Below are 12384 nucleotides of genomic sequence, written 5' to 3'. Positions count from 1 at the left end.
TAAATTCGATTGTTGGAGTATGTGACATTGGCGATCCGGCTTCTAATCAGACACAATTCGAAGTTCCGCAACCGTTACATACTCCACCAATCGAATTTACCCCTACCTCTCGGAAGATCGGGCCGCGTTCACAGCAAGTGGTATCAAGATTCCAGGTTGTCCGTGAGGTATTGTCGTGTTTTCCCCCTTTAGATTCGTTTTTGTTCATCACCCATAGTCCACAAAAAGCCCTAAAATTTTTTTGTTTCTGCTGTCCTATAACCCATTTGTGCCCCACAATTTTTCGGTTCAGTTTGCTTTTTTGAATTTTAGTCCCTTGCGTGTGTCTTTGTGTTCGCCGTGTCTAGGTCTTGTGCTGGATCTTTAGTGTCGAGACTGGTCTTCTTGACTTGGTGCATCATAGATTGATTTTCTCTGTGCACACGTTTTCAAGGTTGGGCGCAACATCTTTGCAAGTAGCGATCTAATTACAGACAACACCAATGAAATTCTGTTTTTCTAACATGTGTGTAACACCATGAAGTTTTTATGATTCTATGATTTTAGCTCCTCAGAATTTTTAGGTTCGATTACAAACACCAACTTCTTATGAATTTGGGAGAAATGGGCCAACACACGCATCTCTGGCTTCTGCTGCTGCGCAGTCTGTACAACGCCATCCAAATTGAACCAATCGCTTTTACACAACACTACTTACCTATCATCACATGATCAACCGGCAGCATCAAGAATTAAGTGCAAACATTACTAACCCCCAACATAAGAAGTTTTAGTCCGAACATAGCTTAAGCATTCCCTGTCATGACAGTACAACAATATTCACAGCAGCCACTTAGGCACTTAGGCAACATTCACATGACACACTTAGGCACTTAGGCACTTAGGCAACATTCACAGTACAGTACATACACCTAAAACACTACTGAAAACAGTCACACTAGGCACGTAGGCAAAATTCACCTAGTTGATTCCCCTAGACTGATCACTGTCATAGTTCAAGCCGTGCTACTCGCAGTGCTCCGCAAGAGTTTGAGGTGGTATAGGATGTTCGAACTCCCATTGCCTTTCAGCAGCCTCCCTCTCATCCGTAGAGGTTATCTCCTCATGATCTGGCGGGGAGTTCTTCACAACCACCTCCTGGCAGAGGAATGCAAATTGCTCGAGCGACTCAGCTAAAACCTCTACCTGAGTAAGTGCTTTCTCAAGCTCTTGGTTCTTGGTACAATCTGCGGCCCTGGCCTCGGTAACATGCTTCCGCAACTTGTCTGCTACTCTATCCATCTCCGTCACTGCCGATGCAAGGGCATCGAGGGGAGTACTCTCTGCCATCAGCATTATGTGCAGCTCAACTACAAAATGCAAGTCATCTAATTTATGTTCTTCTCCACCAATTCAAAGATGCAATCAAAATGATCAGTCAGCAAGCAGTAAGGAATCAGTGAAGTGAAGTGAAGAATGCACACAGTAGGACACAGTAAGCAGTAAGGAATCAGTGAAGTGAAGAACGCACAGACAACACCAATGAAATTCTGTTTTTCTAACATGTGTGTAACACCATGAAGTTTTTATGATTCTATGATTTTAGCTCCTCAGAATTTTTAGTTTCGATTACAAACACCAACACTACTTCAAATATGCTCTATGTAGGCCGGAAATTTCCATAATGGTTAAACAGTATAGGTGATTTATTTCACCATGTTCGTTTGCTTCAAAATTTCCCAATTAATCATGATCAATCCCTCACCTGATGGTTCACCATCTATCCATTTATTGTTGTCTACGATTTCCAAAAAAATTTATATCCACTATCCTACTTATATGTTGCTGCATCAGGAATGAGGGAGCAACCGTTGGATAAGGCAGAACACGGCGCTGGCTGCAGGGGGGATCGAGACGGGAGAGGGAGCCGACGAGGAGGGGGATGCGCGGTGGGCCTGGCCGGCCGAGGGAGAAGGGGGGGCTTGGAGGTGAGCAGGTGAGTGAGGGGCGCAGGAGCTTCGGCGGAGCGCGCTGGACGAACCTGCTCCCGCCGGCCGATGGAGTTGAGGAGGAAGCGCTCGTAGCAGGTGGACAGTTTGCCGTCGACGCTGTGCGCCGTGACCACTTCCGGCAACATTCGCCGCCGCCTGCGCTGCCCGCCCGCCGACCCCTCTGCTTCTCCTCCTGGCTCTGCAGCTGCCGCAAGGGGATAGCAGTGAGAACGACGTCGAGGCGCCCCAAGTCTTCCACTCACACTGGAAGCTAGATTATGCGTACCTTTTGCCGCCGGTCGCCGACGCCGCGCGCCGCTACCGCCGGTGATCTGCGTACCTAGTGCAACACGGAGCGCACCTACCCGGTGATCCGCCGGCTGCCGACGCCGCACTCCGCTGCCGCATCCGCCACCGGGCGAGACACGACAGAGCCTGAGGGAGGGAGACGACAGATCTAGAAAGGGCGAGTAAACCTGTACACAGGAGAGGCTGACTTAGAAATATCTGCACACGAAACGAAATGGGCCAACAAACCCATCTATGACCAAACCACAGATTCGTCATGGAACTAGCCCCGGATTGAGCACAAATAGTCCTAACACACATTTGTGACGAAACCTATGACGAAACCACAGATTCGTCATAGAACGTATTCCCCGGATTGAGCCCAAATGGGCCATCACACTGATTTGTGACGAACTTAGCAGTTTCGTCATAGATTCCGGGCCCGATCGGAGTCCAAACGGGCCAACCCCGTATATGTGACGATGTGTAAAAATGTCACAGATAAAACATCACGGAAGGTCTGAAAACGTCACGGAAGGCCAGATTTCTTGTAGTGCTTCAGGAGTGTCGAGGTCGGGGCAGCTGATCGTCAAAGGATTGACATCTGACACCAGCGCGGTGAAAGTATGAATCCATAACTGCAGAAACCACCAGGGGCCTCCCAGATGGCCGACTGGCTGCCCGTCGCGCAGTCTACTCGATGCCAGATGCAGCATGTTGAAAGTGGTGCCGAGCAGATATCGACCCATCGGCAGTTTGACTCCGTCTGCCAGCCTCTCCGCCAAGTACTGATAATTGGAGGATGGCTCCAGGGAACTCCCGCTGAAAAAAGACATGTCGAGCCAAATGTTCAAGAATGCCGTGTGCTCCTGATGGTCGACAGGCCCTTCAGATTTGCAGTACTTGAGGATGTATGACTTCCATCCACTCGACTGCGTCCCGACCTCGAGCCGATGATGAGTGGTCACCTTCTCCAGGAACGGGTTCGATTCTTTATGAACATTCAGAGCAGTCAGCATGTGCACGCCCAGTAGACTCGGTGCCATTGGCCCGTGCCCGAAGAGGAAGCAGTTGATAGCGTCGTTCCAAAAGTACACCGACGCGGCCAGTGGTGCTTCGTGCTTGGCTGACCCCATCACTGACAGGCCGATGCAGTGTGCAATCCCTTGCTCGTCCCAAGTGCCGAATTTTTGAGCGGCAACTCGGTGGTACCAAGTCCTCCAGCCAGCAATCGGCGTTGGCCAAGACCGGAAGCTACGCTGCCAGTCATCGAGGGAGGGGTTGGATCGTAGGTACGCCAGTTGATTGGTTTCGGCGTTTATCAAGTCGACAGGGTCATCGTCGCCAGCTGGCCCAAGAAAAAACACTCTGTCGTTGTTTGCTGCTGGGATCAACACCTGGTCCCACAAAGCCTGGTCAACATAGAAAAGGAAATTCGGTTGTCAGAAAGGATTATAGGAGTTGTCGATTTGGGTGTGAAATCGATAAGCCTAGTGTCGATTTGGACATATGAATCGATTTGGCCCAAGAGCAAGCAGAGCGCGGGATTAGTCGATTCAAGGTAAGATGGCCGATTAATTGAGGACAGGGCTACAAACTAATCGGCAGCAGTAAAAAGTGAAATTTTGGATCAAGAGGGTATTACTAAAAGCGGTAAAATATTCTCTGACAAAGACAGAGTCATGGCAGATGGAGACTAAAGTGTTAAACTGGTCCTTAATTATGGCAAAAGGTTATGATTCAAGTGAGTTTGGCCTAATTTGCAGGAAGACGAACGCATCTGCAGCATGATTCTCGGGTCAAGAGTTGGCTGCATTCAAGAACACGGCTGAAGGATGAAGAACACAGTCTAGGGCTTAACGAAGGGTTGAATACCTAATAAAGGTTGACCGGGTTTTGAGATCTAAAGCATGCAAAAGTGGATCTAAAGGAGCGCTGATCTATCTTCTAAGGAGAGAAGGGATAGGAAAACTTACCGCAGGGCACGCATCAGTGGTCGCCATTGGAAGGGCTCGGTGCGGTCCGACGAAGACGAAGGAGATGGATCTGATGAAGCACTGCTGGGGATGTCGGAGCCACTCGCGGGAGCACTGCCGGAGGGGTCACCGAGAGCCGCCGCGCTGCTGGCTGCCGAAAGCTCGCTGGAGGTCGCGGGATTGAGGAGGCTAGAGCTCAGAGGGCTTGAACGCGGTGGAGGCGAGAAGACAAGGAGGCAAATGAGCGCGTGAGGAAGAAGACGGCCGGAAGGGGCATAATAAATATGTCTAGCCCACATTTCAGCCATTTTCATATCGGTCTGAGAAGTTGTCGATATTTACGAATCGACCCGTGACTCATGGGATTCTGTGAGGAGGGGAAAGTTACAAGCCGGTCCTCAGAAGAATTCGAAGCACGAAGGCTGCCCTTCCTACTCCGAACTCGGGGGGCATGTGTTGACGCCGGATTTTGACCAAATCCAAGCGAAGATTCGGCGCGAGAATCAAGGCCATGCATGGCTACGTGCGAGCGAAAGTGGCGGAGGTATTAATTAGGAGCAGTAATATTTGGAAGATTCATTAAGGATTAAAAGTAGGAATAAAGCAGGCCTGAATCCGATCGACAGTCGGACGAATCGACGAGTCTGAGTGTTATCGCCATAAATTAACAGGGTTAATTTATGGGCCGAAAGCAAGTTGGGCTTAAAGCAGAAGATTAAGAAGGCTTGTAAATCGGCTCCTGCGTGAGCATTTGGGCCACATGGGCCATGTATCTTTAGATTTAGTTCAAGATTAGAGATAGAGTCCGATTGGGACAATATAGGATTAGATTGTTTCCCAAGTCTCCGGACTATAAATATGTACCCTATGTTATTCAAAGGGGAGAACGTCCTCACGTTTGCAAACAACAACTCTCGGCGCATCGCTACCCCTAATTCTAGGGTTTCATCCAAGTAAGCGCCATGCCGCCCTGATCGCTTCTTGCGATTAGGGCGGCATTGTTCTTACCTTTACCTTGGCATTACTCGTACTGAAGCATTTTTGATGGCGAGTAGTCCTAGTTATCTTGATGTTCGTAGCATGATTTTTAGTAGATCTATCATGTTCTTATTGTTTACCATCTACGAATATCATGTTTTCTCTATGTGTTCATGCTTGATCTTAAGCTAGTTCTCATCGTAGAGGATTAGTTGCATAGAGTTAACACCTTGCTTCTTTTCTATCTAGTAGATCCAATCTGTTACGGTTTGTTCTTATTCTATAAGGATTAGTTCAATATCTGCTAGGTTAGGCCCTGCAAATGGATTGGATGTTCCGGTGATGTAATAGATGCTTTATCTTAGCCTTGATAGGGATTGTTCCGGGAATCGGCTCTTGCTAGTTCTTAGGCCTCTGTTTTGGGTTATGGTTTAGTTATTTGTTATATTCGCTAGGCCTAATTTCGTGGATCAGATCAGCTAGATTTAATTGAAGCAAGTTTTCCATAATTATTTGTTTTATTCATCATTATCCGGATAGATGCAGATCCAATCTGACACCAGGACACGATCGGCTCTTTAAAGCCGATGCAAGAGTCGTCCCGGGGAGCTGACCACGGCTCGGACTTACGTTTCCACGTGTTTGTGTATGCAGGCAAATCGTTGCAAGCACGTTCGCACCCTCCTGATCGGGTATAGGTCAGGTGGCACGCCCGACATTCTCCGGAATCTCCGGGCGTGTGACGGAATTGCGGGCCGTTGACGAGGGAGCAGTGCCTGCCAGCGCCCCGGCGACCTCCCGGCTCTTCGTGTTGCCTGTCGCTGCTCGCCGGTGGGTTTCGACCGACAACACATTCTGGCACGCCCGGTGGGACCTTCATCAACAACAACGCCTGCCGCAAAGATGACAGGAGCTCAGGACCAAGCACCAGTTCCGCCGGTCACCAAACCTGTCATGTATGAAGAGCTGACTCTGGAACATAAGAAAAAATACGATGAGGTCAAAGCTTAGTTCGAAGCTGATCTCATTGGTTCTTTTGAGAGGACCCGCAACCATGGCATCAGGTGGAAGGGGTTCTCACCAGAGGGCGCTCTCGACAATGTTAATCTGTCTATGCCATCAAAGGAGCGAACCAGGGCCCTACGCCAGGAGATGAACTATTTGGTGGCTCATACGCTCCATCGGCACTTAGAAAGCCTGGTGAATGAGATTGAGCGCGTGGCACATCGCGTTGTCCAGGAGGTGATCAAGAACCAGTACTCCCCATCGGGACCAATTCTGGGGAGTCACAGGGGGAAGCTGCATTGCAATCTAGGCCGCCGGTGTCCTACTCGCTCGCGGCAGCAGGACAGCAGAGTTCGCCGATCTCTGTCATCCACAAGATCGGTGGTGACCCCGGGGAAGGACAGTTCCTGAGCGAACCGCCCAAGGAGATCCCACACGGCTACACGTGCGTGTACATACCTGACAATATCAGTGCAACGCGCGCGGGACAGCTGGTGGGTACTGGAGCCTCAGGAGCATATGCGGAGAAACAGGCATGACTGGCAAAGTACGCTACCGGGCCGAGTGCTGAGCCCTCGGCCCCAGGAGTTCTTAGCGTGGAGCAGGTCAGTGCAATACTAAGGGACCAATTTGGCATCCTGCCCAAGAGAAAGGCGATCGGCTATTCCAAGCCGTATCCAAGTGATTACGATTTGATCCTGTTGCCACCCAAATATCGGCTCCCAGAGTTCACCAAGTTCAGAGGATCAGAGGGGGCCAGCTCTATTGAGCACGTGAGCCGATACCTAACGCAGCTTGGGATGATCTCAGTATTGGATCCTCTGAGGGTCCGTTTCTTCTCCCAGTCTCTCATGGGTTCAGCTTTTGGATGGTACACATCACTGCCTCCAGATTCGATCCGGACTTGGAGGCAGCTGGAAGATCAGTTTCACACCCAGTATCATTCAGAGGCTGCTGAAGCTAGGATTGCTGACCTCGCTCAAGTCAGGTAGAAGCAAGGGGAAAGTGTTTCAGAGTACGTGCAGCGCTTCTGAGAGGTCAAGAACCGATGCTACACGTCGCGCATAACAGAAAAGGAAGCGGTTGATTTGGCAGTTATGGGACTCGCTAAGCCGATCAAGGATCTGGCTTTTCAGTTGGAATTCACCTCTCTGTCACACATGGTGCAGAAGCTTACGGCATATGAACACTACCACCCTGATCTGTACCAAGAAAAGTTCAAGCGCCATGTCAATATGGCCCGAGCTGGTGATTCCGATGACTCTGGCGAGGAACAAGAAGTGGCTGTAGCAGAATGGACCCGGGGGGCAAACCCTGTCCCGTGCAAATGGGTCAAACAGAAGGGACTTGTGAAGGGCTTTGACTTTGATGTGGCCAAGGCAGAGCAGATATTCGATCTACTGCTCAAGGAAAAGCAGTTGAAGCTCCCAGAGAGTCACAAGTTACCAACGGCACAAGAGCTGTAGGGGAGGCTGTACTGCAAGTGGCACCACTCGTTCACCCATGCCACAAATGACTGCAAGGAGCTGCGTCGGCAAATCCAATCGGCTATCGAGCAAGGCCGATTAATCCTGGCCCAACACACGATGAAAGTGGACAGTCAACCATCCCCACAAGCTAACATGGTAGAACTGTCAGATCTTGGACCTGAGGGCCAGAATTTGGCATTCCAGATCAACATGGCGGGACCCATGCGTCGCCGTGACGAGCAGAGGAGAGAGGACCTTCTGGCAAATGGCCCCAGGATGAAGACAAGCCAGAGAAGCAACATGTCACTGAAGAACAAGTGCGTCACATCCGCAACCAGCTCCCAGCTTCCAATCGGCTTCTGGAAAAATACCAGTACCAGTACAAGTTGCGCCGCCGATATGAATCGGAAGAGGAGGAGTACGAGCACCGCACAGGGAGGACGCTGGGGAGGCGCCAGGCTATACGCGATCACTGGCATTGCCCGTTCTTCAGGTACTATTGGAACTCCGGCATGACCCGGTTGCCTACTATAGATGATTGCTTGGATTGCAGGCCTCGGGAACGCCAGCAAGGCGAGACATCGGTGTTCCAGCACTTGGGGACCAGAACACGTCGCGATGACCGTGTGAGGCGGCCATCCAGGGATGATGTCGAGCCAGAAGAAGAAGATAAGTACATCGTCCACGATGGTGTCCTGACGGGCTCAGCCGATCACAGAAGCGCAGAGTGCAGCGCTTGCGCAATCTCGAAGAGGCGGAAGCAAAGTACCTCGACGTGCTGAGGAAAGCGCGTTCGGATCTCGCGGAGCAAGTCAGGCAACCGCGAAGGGAGGAGAGGCGTCCTCCAAGGAGGGAGTGGCGCCCCAAGCAGCCAAGAGCCGATGAGAAGCCATTGGCTGATGTGAACATGGTGTTCGTGCTCCCGTCGGAGTTTCGGGCACCCCAACCGGACGAATCGGCCATCGCGCAGCTGGATCTCGGCCCACAGCCGATCATCTTCGAGAAGCCCAAGGAGAAAAGCTACAAGCACCTGAAGGGATTGTATCTCAAGGGCTTCATAGATGGCAAACCTGTGAACAGAATATTGGTCGACACTGGCGCCGCAGTCAACCTGATGCCGTATTCAGTGCTACGCCGGCTGGGTCGTTCCATTGCTGATCTTATCAAGACCAATGTGATGCTCAATGATTTCAACGGTCAGCCGTCGGAGGCACAGGGTGTCCTCAATGTGGAGTTAACAGTTGGCTGCAAGACCGTTCCAACATTGTTCTTCATCGTCAACAGTAAGAGTACATACACAGTGCTGCTTGGGATGGATTGGATTCACGCAAATTGCTGCGTTCCTTCCACGATGCACCAGTGTCTGGTCCAGTGGGATGGCGATGAAGTGGAGGTGGTCCGTGCAGATGATTCCAGCGAGGTTTCGCTTGCAGACATGAACGCCTGGGATGCGGAAGGGCAAGAGCCGATCTCAGGAATCGCGCTGGAAGATTGTGATTGGATTGAGGCGACAAAAAATGGACTGAGGCTGGTCTTATCCACTGGCCTCACAGAGTAGACACATCCTGGCAAGCTACGGAATCCAGCAAGGTTAGAGAGGCCGGTCCCAGCGACCGGCCCCAAAAAATGAGTAATATGTACTTGGGGTTACAATTGTCACGTAATGTACAAACAATGGCCTTTGCTGAGCATTCAGTTCTGAATAACAACGGAAATGTGGGAACGGCCAGCCCATGCGGTTGGCCGGAAAATTTTTCTTGTCATCTCCCTGTGTTTGCTGTCGACGTCGATCTTTCAGACGGCGGCAAGTTAGGGTACGGGTTCACATCTGCTGACGATTTGGAGGAAGTTGATATTGGTCCAGGGGATAAGCCGTGACCGACATTTATCAGCAAAAAGTTAAACCCGATCTTGCGTGAACAAATGATAGCACTGTTAAAGGAGTACCGGGATTGTTTTGCATGGGATTATACTGAGATGCCCGGTCTGGATAGAAACATCGTCGAGCATCGGCTCCTGCTTAAGAAAGAATTTCGGCCGTTTCAGCAGCCATCACGGCAGATGAAGGCCGAAGTCCTAGAGGAGGTTAAGAACGAGGTGGAAAAGATGCTGGATGCAGGATTCATCAGGCCATGTCGGTATGCGGAGTGGATCTCCAGCGTGGTCCCTGTACAAAAGAAAGATGGCCGATGGCGAGTCTGCGTGGATTTCAGAGACCTCAACAGAGCAATGCCAAAAGATGAGTATCCGATGCCTGTTGCAGAAACATTGATCAACGCAGCAGCTGGTCATAAGATGATGAGCTTTATGGACAGTAATGCCGGCTACAATCAGATTTTTATGGCCCCAGAGGATGTACACAAGACCGCGTTCAGAGTACTAGGTGCAGTCGGGTTGTTCGAATACTTGGTCATGACCTTTGGATTGAAAAATGCCGGTGCAACGTATCAACGTGCCATGAATTACATTTTTCATGATTTCATTGGCAAGTTGGTAGAGATCTATATTGATGATGTCGTGGTCAAGTCCACATCGGCTGGGGGACACCTGGAAGATTTGCGTCAGGTCCTGGAGCGGACTCGGAAGTTTGGGCTCAAAATGAACCCAAAGAAATGTGCTTTTGGCGTATCGGCCGGTCAATTTTTGGGATTCCTGGTGCATGAACGGGGAATTGAGATCGGCCTGAAGAGTCAAGAAGCTGTGAAGACGATGAAGCCACCTACTACGAAGAAAGAGTTGCAGAAGCTCATCGGTAAAATTAACTTTGTCAGACAATTTATTTCTAATCTGTCTGGCGCATCGAACCATTCATAGGTTTAGTGAAGATCAAATCCGATGATGAGTTTCACTGGGGGGCAGAACAGCAGCAAGCTTTCGATGAAATCAAAGAATATTTATCAAAGCCTCCAGTGTTGGTTCCTCCTCAGCAAGATAGGCCGTTCTATGTGTACCTATCCGTGGGTGACACTTCCATTGCTTCGGTGTTAATCTAGAAGCACGACGGCCAGGAGAGGGTGGTTTTCTACCTTAGCAGGCGCATGTTAGACGCCGAGACCAGGTATCCTAAAATCGAGAAGCTTTGCCTTTGCTTATTCTTTACATGTACAAAGCTTCGTCATATTTTGCTCTCGGCGGAAACAATTGTCATATGCAAATCGGATGTCATAAAGCACATGCTGTCGGCTCCTGTTCTGAAAGGCCGGCTTGGAAAATGGATGTTTGCATTGTCAGAGTTCGATATTCGATATCAGCCCGCAAAAGCAGTCAAAGGACAGGCACTGGTGGATCTTGTTGCAGACAGGATCAGCACTGATATTGCTGCACTATTTATTCGTGCTTGGGCTATGTTTTTTGATGGATCGGCTTGTGATGATGGGTGCGGTGTGGGAATTCTGTTGGTGTCGCCTCGAGGGGCGACTTACTCCTTTTCCATCAGGATGACTGCCCCATGCACCAATAATTTGGTGGAATATGAAGCCGTTCGCAAAGGGATGGAACTGCTCCTCGAAGCTGGTGCAGAAGCGGTGGAAATATTTGGAGATTCGAAGCTGGTGATTTCTCAAGTCATGGAAGAATATAGATGTGAGAGCGAGCCTCTTTTTCCGATATGGATGCAGTGCCGTGAGTTGATGTCACAATTCAGGTACATCAATTTCCACTGGATACACAGGACTCTGAACAATGAAGCCAATGATTTGGCACAGATGGCTTTCGGGTACAGGGAAACGGCCGATGGGGTCGAGTAGAGGTTCAGTTTCTAGAACCCGGAGACTGGAGAGCCGATATCTTCAATTATTTGAAGGATTCGGCTCGGGGGGCACCCAGGAGGATAAGACTCAAGGGTATGAAGTATGTTCTGATAGGGCATGATATGTTTTACAGAACCTTGGAAGGACTACTGCTTAAATGTCTGGGACCTTCAGAGTCAAATTGGCTCTTGCATGAGGTTCACGAGGGAACCTGCGGTACTAATCAATCGGCTCATATGATGAAGTGGCTGATTAGGCGATCGGGTTATTACTGGCCCACTATGATTGAAGATTGCTTCAAATATTACAAGGGATGTCAGGCATGTCAGAGGTTTGGCAAAATTCAGATAGTGCTAGCATCAGTAATGAATCCTATCATCAAACCGTGGCCATTCAGAGGTTGGGCCATGGACATGATTGGTCAGATCAACCCGTCATCTAGCAAGGGTCACCAGTGGGTCTTAGCTGCTACAGATTATTTCACAAAGTGGGTAGAGGCAGTGCCCATGAGGTCAGTAGCGTCAAGAGATGTGATTAGCTTTGTCAAAGAGCACATCATTCACAGATTTGGGATTCCTCAAACCATTACAACCGATGGAGGATCGGTCTTTATATTAGAGGAATTCAGGAAGTTCGCCGATGACATGGGGATTAAGCTGATCAGATCATCTCCATACTATGCCCAAGCTAATGGACAGGCTGAAGCATCCAACCAGAGCCTCATCAAGCTCATAAAGAGAAAGATTGATGAATATCCTAGGCGCTGGCATGAGGTATTGTCAGAAGCTTTGTGGGCGTATCGTATTTCATGACACTCTACGGCTTTACCTTGAAGAATGCGATCGATTGTCCCAAGGGTTTTGGCTGATGACACTGAAGCATGTGCCCAGGGGGCAAAATATGGAGGCAAACGACTTGGCACAAGCAGCATCTGGGTATAAGCCGACTC

The 12384-nt window shown here is 49.8% G+C and overlaps 1 long non-coding RNA gene across 1 annotated transcript; it reads right to left on the bottom strand.

Annotated features, from left to right (window-relative positions):
* Window positions 1-760: 760 nt before the first annotated feature.
* Window positions 761-2433, bottom strand: LOC120681751. Its single transcript, XR_005678056.1, has 3 exons — window positions 2257-2433; window positions 2021-2175; window positions 761-1349 (listed from the first exon to the last, which is right to left on the bottom strand). It is a non-coding gene; the product is annotated as an uncharacterized LOC120681751 (long non-coding RNA).
* Between the last annotated feature and the right edge of the window lie 9951 nt (window positions 2434-12384).

Source organism: Panicum virgatum, chromosome 7N, assembly GCF_016808335.1.
Source record: "Panicum virgatum strain AP13 chromosome 7N, P.virgatum_v5, whole genome shotgun sequence".
NCBI lineage: Eukaryota > Viridiplantae > Streptophyta > Magnoliopsida > Poales > Poaceae > Panicum > Panicum virgatum.
Note: the sequence above shows the minus strand (reverse complement) of the source record. Positions and strands in the feature narration are given on the sequence as shown.